Source organism: Chiloscyllium punctatum, chromosome 30 (genome assembly GCF_047496795.1).
Source record: "Chiloscyllium punctatum isolate Juve2018m chromosome 30, sChiPun1.3, whole genome shotgun sequence".
NCBI classification, from domain to species: domain Eukaryota; kingdom Metazoa; phylum Chordata; class Chondrichthyes; order Orectolobiformes; family Hemiscylliidae; genus Chiloscyllium; species Chiloscyllium punctatum.
The window spans coordinates 34,367,779-34,378,327 of NC_092768.1; positions in this window are offsets into that span (position 1 = coordinate 34,367,779).

The window sequence follows — 10,549 nt, forward strand, 5'->3', positions numbered from 1 at the left end:
TTCTGTATAGCAAGAGGACGTGTCTTGAAAAAAGGACTGAGGACAGAGACAACGAAACAGTGAAATAAATTATTTTATTGCTGATGTTTCAGGGAAGTCAAAATTGCTGTAACACATTCCACATTGAAAAAGACAAACTAAATATCAATCTCCAGCAATGACAGTCTTCACCGGTTATAATCCTGGGAAAATCCTATGTTGGAATTTCTTGCTAATTCAAAAGAACTAAATCAAATACTGTGAGTGACTGTAAACCTTTCTTATTTTATTGCATCTGACCACACCTTCTTTGAACTTTTGAAATGACTTGAAGGACTTTAGAATCAGATTTGTAACTGATTGCCAAATTAAAAAAGCTCACGTGAATCTTCTTCTGAATTTTACGTTTTGTTCAACCTTGTGATCACCCCTGTGTGGAAGCAACAGAGAGGTAGGATGAAGGGAATCTGGGGTTTGGGTCTCCATTGACCAAAGGTCTTTTTGACACAGGAATTTTGAAAGGTACTAAATGGTCATAAAGTGCAAACTTTAGCAGGATTTGGGGCTGACTGTGAAAGCCCGGAGAGGGGGCCAGAAAACAGTGGAGTGTTGGACTTAGACAGGCAAAAGTGAGGACTGCAGATGCTGGAAACCAGAGTTTAGATCAGAGTGGGTGCTGGAAAAGCACAGCAGGTCAGGCAGCATCCGAGGAGCAGGAAACTCGACGTTTCGGGAAAAAGCTCTTCATCAGGAATAGAGGCAGGAAGTCTCCGGGGTGGAGAGTTAAATGGGGGTGGGGTGGTGAGGCTGGGGAGAAGGTAGCAAAGAGTACAATAGGTGAATGGGGGGTGGGGATGGAGGTTAGACAGGAGAGCTGCAGACTGTGGTTTACCTGTTTAATGAAAGTTTGCCCAAGGAAGTTTATAAATTGATAGCAGCCTTAACATGGGAAACATTTTTGAAGTCAGAGAGTCTGAGACTGTGGCATGACCTGGGTGGGAGATGGATTCATGATGTATATTACAGTTAGACAGTTCATACCACAGTAAGGCAATGATTGGCTTCAATCAGTCTTCAGGGAAACTGCTGTGTAACTAGGGCAGTAAAAAAGGCTTCACTCAGTATTTAGGGTTTGGGATATTCGAACTGAGGTCTTGGACCACACTGATAAATGTCTGGCAAATGGATCACATGCCTAATTAACAGACACATTAACAGTCTCATTCCTGATCAAGGGCTTTTGCCCGAAACTTCGATCCTCCTGCTCCTCGGATGCTGTCTGACTGGCTGTGCTTTTCCAGCATCACACTCTCGACAACAGTGTGGCAAGGGCATTGGGTGTTACCAGTTGAGAGAGGAGTTTCTACCCAGGAATAATAATGTTATTGTGACACTTATATTAAAAAGAATTACAGGAAGTGGCCACCCCAGAGAACAGTTAGGAGTTAACCACAACTACAGTTAAACATAGACCAGACCAGGTAAGGATGGCAGATTTCCTCTACCAAAGAACATTAGTGAATCAAATGGGTGCATTTTATAACAATTAACAATGGTTACATCTCACTATCTGCTCCAGTGTGATTTGAACCCATGGACCTGGAACATTAACCTGAGGTCTTCAATTATTGGTGAAATGACATTGCCAATAAAAACCCACCTTCTCTTTAATATGACTTGATTGTTAATGTGCCAGACAAGGTTTCAAGAACCAAAACTGAAAGAAATGTAAGCAGTTCACTAATCCGGATCATCGATTTGAATGGCTCCAAACTTGTGGTAGAATGAGTTTCACAGTCAATCAGAGTAATGGGAATCTGGATTTCCAGTGAAGATATAAGAGGCCACTGGGGAAGGGAAAGAAACACATGGTTCCAGAGCACAGAAAACCCCAGCAGATCCTGGAGAATTCACCTAAGCAACAGCAGCAAAACAAAAAAAAACATTTCCCAAACATCAGTAAAACCCCTCAGACAAACTGCCAGAAGATTAGCAAAACCCACAGTGACACAGAAACATAGTGAGACCAGTTAACCCCTCAATCCTATTCAATTACATCATGGTCTGTCATCTCATTCCAATTATCCATCTTCTACCTGTTCCTTAATTTGGAAATTTATAGTTTTCTGTTCACCAAAGTTCTTAACAGTTGATTTTGCAAACTGCTATTTGAGGAAGAGAGTTCCAACCATTTCCTGTCATGTGAATGAGGAAGTGTTTTCTAGTTTCACTATCAATGGGTTTAGGCTTTAATTATACTGACCCTCCCTGGTCCAAGGCTAGCCCAACCAGTAGAAATAGTTCCTATCTATTATATCCTCATCTCTTAATTAATTGAAAACCCCCTTCAAACCAGCCCTAAACCTTCTGCACTTCAGGGAACACAACTCTAGTTTGTTTAATATCTCCACGTAATTTGAACCTTGAAGTCGGGGTTTCATTCTGGTCCATCTACATTGCACTGCCCCAAGATGATAAATCTCCTCATGCTCTGAGTGCTTCATCAGATCCAAACCCCACCCACCACACAGCATTCCATAAACACCCAGTAATTCCGAATCCTGGGAGAGCAAGGCTAATCTCTAGGACCCAACTGAAGTGAAAATTCTTGGAATATTGGAAGTTCAGCAGCTGACAGGAGGCCATAATCTCAGGATGAGATGTTTCCAGCTACTTCTAAAGCCCAAACCAACCAAAATTATCTCAAAGCTCAGGCCTGCACAGTAGCAGCCACCTCCAGAGGGTCAGTCTGAAAGTTCAGTGTTGACCTGATAAACTGTTCATTATCATACAGCCTGAGCCAGAGCAAGATACAAAGCTAGGGAAAGAGAATGAAAGAAAGAGAAAATGAGAGAAAGAGAAAGGGAAGGAGAGGCAAAATTGAAGAGGAAAGATATAGACGTACATGGAAAAAAGCCATGTGATAAGCAATCAAAGACATGAAAATGGACAGATATACACAGACAGAGAGGAAAACTAAACAGAAGAGAAAGAGAAATTAACAGAGTGACGGAGAGTATCACACCGATACGCAAACAGAGAGACAGAGAGAAATGCAGAGGAAGATAAAAACAAGCCATTGCATGTACCCAGTACAGAGGGAACAGTGAGCCTCACAATAACACGGAGAGCCAGAGATATCTGAATTATGAGCTACCATTTGTCAGGGATATTCAGTGAGTGACAAGAAACTGACAAAAAAAAATCACACATCAGAGAGGTGGGAACTCCAAGAGAAATGGAGAGATGGATGTGAATCCCTTGAGGTCCTCACTCCCACTGGGTCTCTCAACTAATACCCTCACTGCTGACAGTCACCCGAGACATCACCCTCATTGCGACCTGAGACTCTCATTCCCAAAGAGACTCAACCTGTTGTTCTTTAGTGAACTGAGAGCTGTCCACAATCTGAAATATCTGACTTCAGCCTCACGAGACTCAAACCCTGATACCGTCCACTTTACCCTGAGGACCAGGGCACAATCTCAGACCCTCCATCTCAAACTGAGGCCCTCACCCCATAGCTTGAGCCACCCCTAACCCTGAGATGGGACACAACTATAGAGATTCCTCCCCCACCCATTGCACCAACACATATCATGGGCTCTTAACCTCACAGTGGGAAATCACTCCTCAGACTCTCCAACTCCCTGACCTCCCTGTGAGGGGCTGCCATTTCCTTACATATTCCTGCCTGTCTTTTTGCAAATGATGACAGCCACAACAGTGAGATCCCAAGGGCTCCAAGTACAATTCCATCAGTAACAAGAATCTGGGAGTGAGACTATGGGACTGTGTGTGTGTGTGTGAGAGAGAGAGAGAGAGAAAGTATTCCTGGTGTTTTTTTTGTTGACTTACTTGTGTTGACAAGGCAGGGCAGCTAGTTAGGATCAGCCAAATGGGCAAAGCACATGATGGGGGCATTTGAGGGAGAAAGAAAGAGGGGTCAGCTCAGGGATGTTGAAATGGAGAGTCAGGGACCTCACTCACTGACTCCAGCACTCTCTGTCGGTACTCCAGGTACTTCCTCAGACATTTGACATATCCCAACTCCAGGAGATGATTCCATTGTTGATTATCCGCCACATACTGGTTCTACCTCTTTTTGACAATTTCTGCCCAGGGGACTGGAGTCAGCTATGCCATGCGAGCCTTGTTGAAGCTGATCAAATCCCCTCTGTCCAACTCATATTGTGTGAACTCATTCGCAGAACCATCATCCCTTATGTCACAGCCAATGACCATCTGGTACCTGATGATACCTGTCAATCAGAGACACAAGCTGCCAATCAGTGACAGTCAGCCCTGTCAATGAGAAGCACAAACTGCCAACCAGAGTCAATGATCCGTGTCAATGTCTTGCACTTTGGAAAAAAGAACACAGGCATGGACTATTTTATAAACAATGAGAAAATTCATAAAGCCAAAGTACAAAGGGGTGTGGGAGTACTAGTACAGTATTCTCTAAAGGTTGACTTGAAGATTGAGTCCGTGGTTAGGAAAGCAAATGTAATGTTGTCATTTATCTCAAGAGGGTTGGAATGTAAAAGCAGTGATGTGCTACTGAGACTTTATAAAGCTCTGGTTAGGCCCTATTTAGAATACCGTGTCCAGGTTTGGGCCCCATAACCTCAGGAAGGACAAACTGGCACTGGAGTGTGTCCAGTGGAGATTCACACGGATGATCCCTAGAATCCCTGTAAGTTTCTAGGTCTAATATATGATGAACGGCTGAGGATCCTGGGATTGTATTCATTAGAGTTTAGAAGGTTGAGGGGAGATCTAATAGAAACTTACAAGATAATGCATGGCTTAGAAAGGGTGGGCGCTGGGAAATCATTTCCGTCAGGCAAGAATACTAGGACTCGTGGGCATAGCCTTAGAATTAGAGGGGGTCAATTTAGAATGGAAATGAGGAAACATTTCTTCAACTAAAGAGTGGTGGAATTCATTGCCATGGAGTGCAGTGGAGGTGGGACATTAAATGTCTTCAAGGCAGATATTGATAAATTCTTAATCTCACAAGGAATAAAGGGATACGGGGAGAGTGTGGGTAATTGACAATTTCTGCCCAGGGGACTGGAGTCAGCTATGCCATGCGAGCCTTGTTGAAGCTGATCAAATCCCCTCTGTCCAACTCATATTGTGTGAACTCATTCGTAGAACCATCATCCCTTATGTCTTCACCCATCAGCCATGATTGAATGGTGGAGTGGGTTCGATGGGCCAAATGGTCTTATAATGAGAAACACAAGCTGCCAATCACAGGCAGTGATCTCTGTCAATCAGAAACATAAAATACCCACCAGAAGCAGTCATTCCTGTCAATCAGAAACATGAAGAGGAGAATGGTGGCTCAGTGGTTAGCCATGCTGCGTCACAGCGCTAGGACCTGGGTTCAATCCCAGCCTTGGGCAACTATCTGTGTGATGTTTGCACATTCACCCCATTTCTGCTTGGCTTTCTTCCAGGCAAATGACCTGTTTCCACACTGCAGGGATTATAAACTGCCCATCAGAGACAGTCATCCCTGTCAATCGAAACATAAACTTCCAATGACTGGGATACTTGCCCAACACTCTCAAAACCACATCTAATCATTCTCTGGCTTCCGGATCCATTCCTGGTTTGAAGCAATTTCCTCAAGAAAATTAAAGCAGGAGGAGGGTTGGGGGGGGAGGGGGTGGGGGGAAGAGCTCACCAGAAATTTCCCCTGTAACTTGCTGAACCCATTGCATGGTCATGCAATTGCTTCTAGCTCCAGACAAACTTTAAGAACTTTGATTATCAAAGCAGACTTTAGATAGGCCAGGAAGCCAGGTCACATCAGCTCCACAGGACAGGGCCTGAAGTGAAAGCTGTAGGAACATATTCGGGTTGGGGTCGGGGCGGGGTGGGGGTAGGGAGGGGGGAGGAGAATGGGTTGGGTTGGGTGGGGGGGTTGTCCTGCAGAGTTTACAATGTTCTCAGCAGTGCCCAGGAGGATAAGATATGAGTCCGGGAAGCAGAAGGCCATTCCAGAAGCAAGTAAGATGTGACAAATAGCAAGTTACATTGCTCATTCATATTTTAGAGCTTTTGTTTTCTTGATAATTTTTCAAAATGTCTACAAGAAAAGCAAATGTGTTTTCAAGCTCCAAAATTTGAAGAGATTATGAAATGAGGGTTGAGTGTACGTAACAGAAAAAAGATCAATCCCGATATGGTCGATGTTCTCAAAGATTTGTCATTTGTGAGAAATGAATGTGTCCATGAATTCATGATAATGGCTACAAGTGTGAACATTTCAGTGTAAAACAATCTTGGCTTTGCACATCAATCTTTGACAAGAACATGGCTCTCATTTCATGATCTCTTCCATTTTTGGAGTGATGCCTACTGTGGTTGAGAAACCAATGGAAATTCAGACGACTGCAATATTACAGAAAGGAGATATTGGGATTTTTCCTGACTGTGTGGGAGCCAGGTCACAAAGCCACAGGTTGAAGCAAGAGAAGAAGTCAAAGACTAAAGATCAGAAAGTTGATGTTCAATTTATTAGAGATCATGTTTGATACAATGATTTGAGTACAGGACAAATTTACTATTTTTGTTCAGATAAATAAACTGATTTACAACAGAAATATGAGAAACTAAAGGAGTTGTATCAAAAAGCATACATAGAAGAATAATCTGAGTATATCCGAAAATGTTACTATCTTAAAAATGACATGTCGACAAGGAAATGGAAACGATCACATATTCAAGTGGATGAGAAATAGGCAGAATTCCACAAAGTTTTATTGCTGGTGGGTTATAGAAAATAATTATTGCAGTTAGCTCATGAATTAACAGTATAAATTTGTCTGGGAGTAAGGAACATTAAAGCCAAAATACAAAAGAAAATTCATTTTTTGTTGGCCAGGACTGCATAAGGATGTGGTTGAAATATGCTGGACATGTCACATGTGTCGGTAATTGGAAAACTTTAGAACAATGATAAACCCAGCACCCTTAATACCCATTGAGGAACTTTTACAAGAGTTTTAATTGAGAGCATAGAAGCCTTACTTAAAACCAAACAAAGCAAAAAGGACTGGTTTACTGCCATGGATGTGTCTACTAAATTCCTGGAGTCCATTCCATTGTGCAGCATCATGGCTCAAATGAGCATCATGACCTGGCATCATTTTTGTGTCTTCCTTCTTGCCTCTCAAAATTGTTATTGTTTGAGTAACCAGCCAACGTCCTCTTTATTGACTCTGTTGAACATACCTCTATGACAATTCCAGGTATTGTGTTCCTGTTCCGAACGACTACTGTTAAAAAGTATTTTCTAACATCCCACATGCATCTTTTGCAAGCCATTTGAAACCAGTAGCATCCTGTCCTTGACCCATTAACAAGCGGGAATAGTTGGTACCTGGCTCCTTTTTCCAGCCACTTGATTATTTTGAAACTTACATCAGATGTCCTTTTGGATTTTTCTTTCTCCAAGTGTTCGTGAGATGTAGAAGAATGAGAGAGCAAAACTGTTCCTTTTGCTAGCGATTCTATAACTATAAATTGCAGTCAGAACTTTCAGGGATGAAACTGCGAAAGGGTTCCTCACTAAAATGTGACAAGAGTTTCAGTGTGACAAATAATGGTAATCAATTGATCATTTCAACTTGGAGTTTGCTAAATTTCAACCACCTACCGATAACAGCGAAAGTTTGCTAAATTGACTGTAGTAAAATTGAGCAACTGACCAGCCTTAATTAACTAGGATAATAACAAAGAACAAAGAACATTACAACATAGGAACAGGTTCTTCGGCCCTCCAAGCCTGTACTGATCCAGGTCTTCTAACTAAATCTGCTACCTACTTTCTAAGGGTCTGTATCCCTTTGCTCTCTGCCTATTCATGTATCTATCTAGACACATCTTAAATGACGCTATCATTCCCACTCCATCACCTCCACTGGCAATGCATTCCAGGCACCCACCACCCTCTGCATGAAGAACTTTCAACAGATATCTCCACTAAACCTTTACTCTTTCACTTTGAACCCATGACCCCTAGGAATTGAATCCTCTACTCTGGGAAAAAACTTCTTGCTATCCACCCTGTCTATATCTCTCATGATTTTGTAGACCTCAGTGAGGTCCCCCCTCAACCTCTGTCTTTCTAATAAGAAGAATGCTAATCTACTCAACCTCTCACCATAGCTAGTGCCTTCCATATTGGGCAACACCCTAGTGCACTTCCTATGCACCTACTCCAAAGCATTCACATCATTTTGGTAATGTGGTGACCAGTACTGCATGCAGTATTCCAACTGGGGCTGAATCAAAGTCTTATATAACTGTAACATGACCTGCCAACTCTTGTACTCAATACCCTGTCTGATGAGGGAAAGCGTGCTGTATGCCTTCTTGACCACTCTGCTGACCTGCATTACCACCATCAGGGAGTAATGGACCTGAATTCGATCTTCTAAAAAGCATCACCTCGCATTTGCCCAGATTGAACTCCATCTACCATTTCTCTGCCAAACTCTCCAATCTATATGTACTCTGCTGTATTCTCTGACAGTCCCCTTCATTGTCTGCTACTCCACTGATCTTAGTGTCATCTGCAAACTTGCTAATCAGGCAACCTACACCTTCCTCCAGATCATATCTGTATATCACAACCAACAGTGGTCCCACCATGGATCCCTCTGAAATACCACTGGTCACAGGTCTCCATTATGCGAAACTCCCTTCCACCACTGCTCTCTGTCTCCTGTTGCCCATCCTATCTACCCATCTAGCTAGAACACCCTGGATCCCATGTGACTTCACCTTCTCCATCAGCCTACTATGGGGATCCTTACCAAACACCTTACCAACGTCCATGTATATTACATTTATATCCCTCCCCTCATCAAACCACTCTGTCACCTCCTCAATAAATTCTGTTAGGTTTGTCAGACATGTGTTCCCTGCACAACACCATGTCACTGATCACTGATAAGTTCATTTTCTTCCAAATGGGAATATACCTTCTCCCTCAGTTTCTTCTCCGACAGTTTCCCTACCATTGATGTCAGGCTTATAGGTCTGTAATTACCTGCATTATCCCTGTTACCCTTCTTAAATAAGGGGATAACATGAACAATTCTCTAGTCCTCCAGGACTTCACCCAGATTCAAGTATGCTGCAAAGATTGGTCAACCTCCTGCTGCTGCGATGTTCCTTGTTCTGCTATTATATGCTCAACCAAACCAACTTTACTCTTTTTAGCTTCTCTTTCATCCTCCTACTGGGCAGTTTCCCTTCCTTACTTCAAAATTTTAGAGGTTTAGCATGACAGGTGCATTTAAAGAAGTGTGAGATTTCACTGTTTTAGCAATCATTTGAACATTTTAAAATAAAAATTATAAGATATAATAGGGAAGAGAGCTCACGAAAGAATATCAACAGGTAAGAACAATATTATTTTTAGTGGACTCAGAAATATTTTCAAATGAGAATTAGCTCCACAGATGCTGGAGCAGAGCTCAATTTTTCACCAGTCCTTAGTGAAGGAAATCCAGATTCTATTTCATATGCTTGAATCAGCGTACTTTCTCTGAGAACGTGATGGCAAAAGTATCTGCGTTAAAGAACATGTTTTGAGAATATTATTGTGTTTAGCACAGCTATTTTCTTTCAGTGGGTGAGACTAAGTTGATATGTTTATTCAGCAACAATTAAATTTAAGTTAAACATTATTAATCTCACATTTTGGTGATAGTATGTAATAATTGTTAAATGGAATTTTGTTGAATTACTGAGGGAGACAGTTCAGTTTTCGCTGCAGAATATTTTCTTAGTCGCTCCGTTTTCGAATAAGAGTAAAATGGCATTTCAGTATGTTGAACAGCTCCTGTCTAAACCTATTCTGGGTCACTGCATAAATGACGGTGTTTGTGCAGGAGCTCAGAAGCTGCAGCATGATGCCTACTGTTTTGAAAATTTCCAAGGGGCTGAAGATTGATCTGTAATTAAAATAGCTTTTAATTCGAAAAAGAATGAAACATGACACTGTTGTTATCCACAGCAGGAGAAAATTGGCGGATATTGCAAAAAGTAAAACAATGGACCTTCTCCTATTGTTTATTTCGAGGTCCTTGCCTTTTTCCTCATTGCTCTTGTGGATCCGAAGGTTCCTTCGGGCATGACTGGCCACTAAAATGCACCTGACTGTGAGAATGTTAAAGCTTAAAATCAAAAGGAACGGAATAATTGGTGTTAAAAGCTGTTCTAAATAAGAAAATGCTATCCCTGCAAACTGTATGTAAATTGCTGATGATTCTATACAACCCCGTGGTATATTGTCAACTATAATATGTGAAATATGAAAGATAGGCCATGGGATGTTTTTTATGCAAAAGAAAAGATTCAATATGATGATAACTCGAGTGGCAGTCTTCTCAGTGCAATATTTTGTTTTCAGCTTTGGCCAACAAAAAGCGACAAAACGCTCGAAAGTAAATGCAACCGTGAGCCAGACGGAAATGTCCACAGCAGTTGGAGAGAGAAATAGAATGAGTCTGCATACAGAAGTGTAAATCAGGAAAAA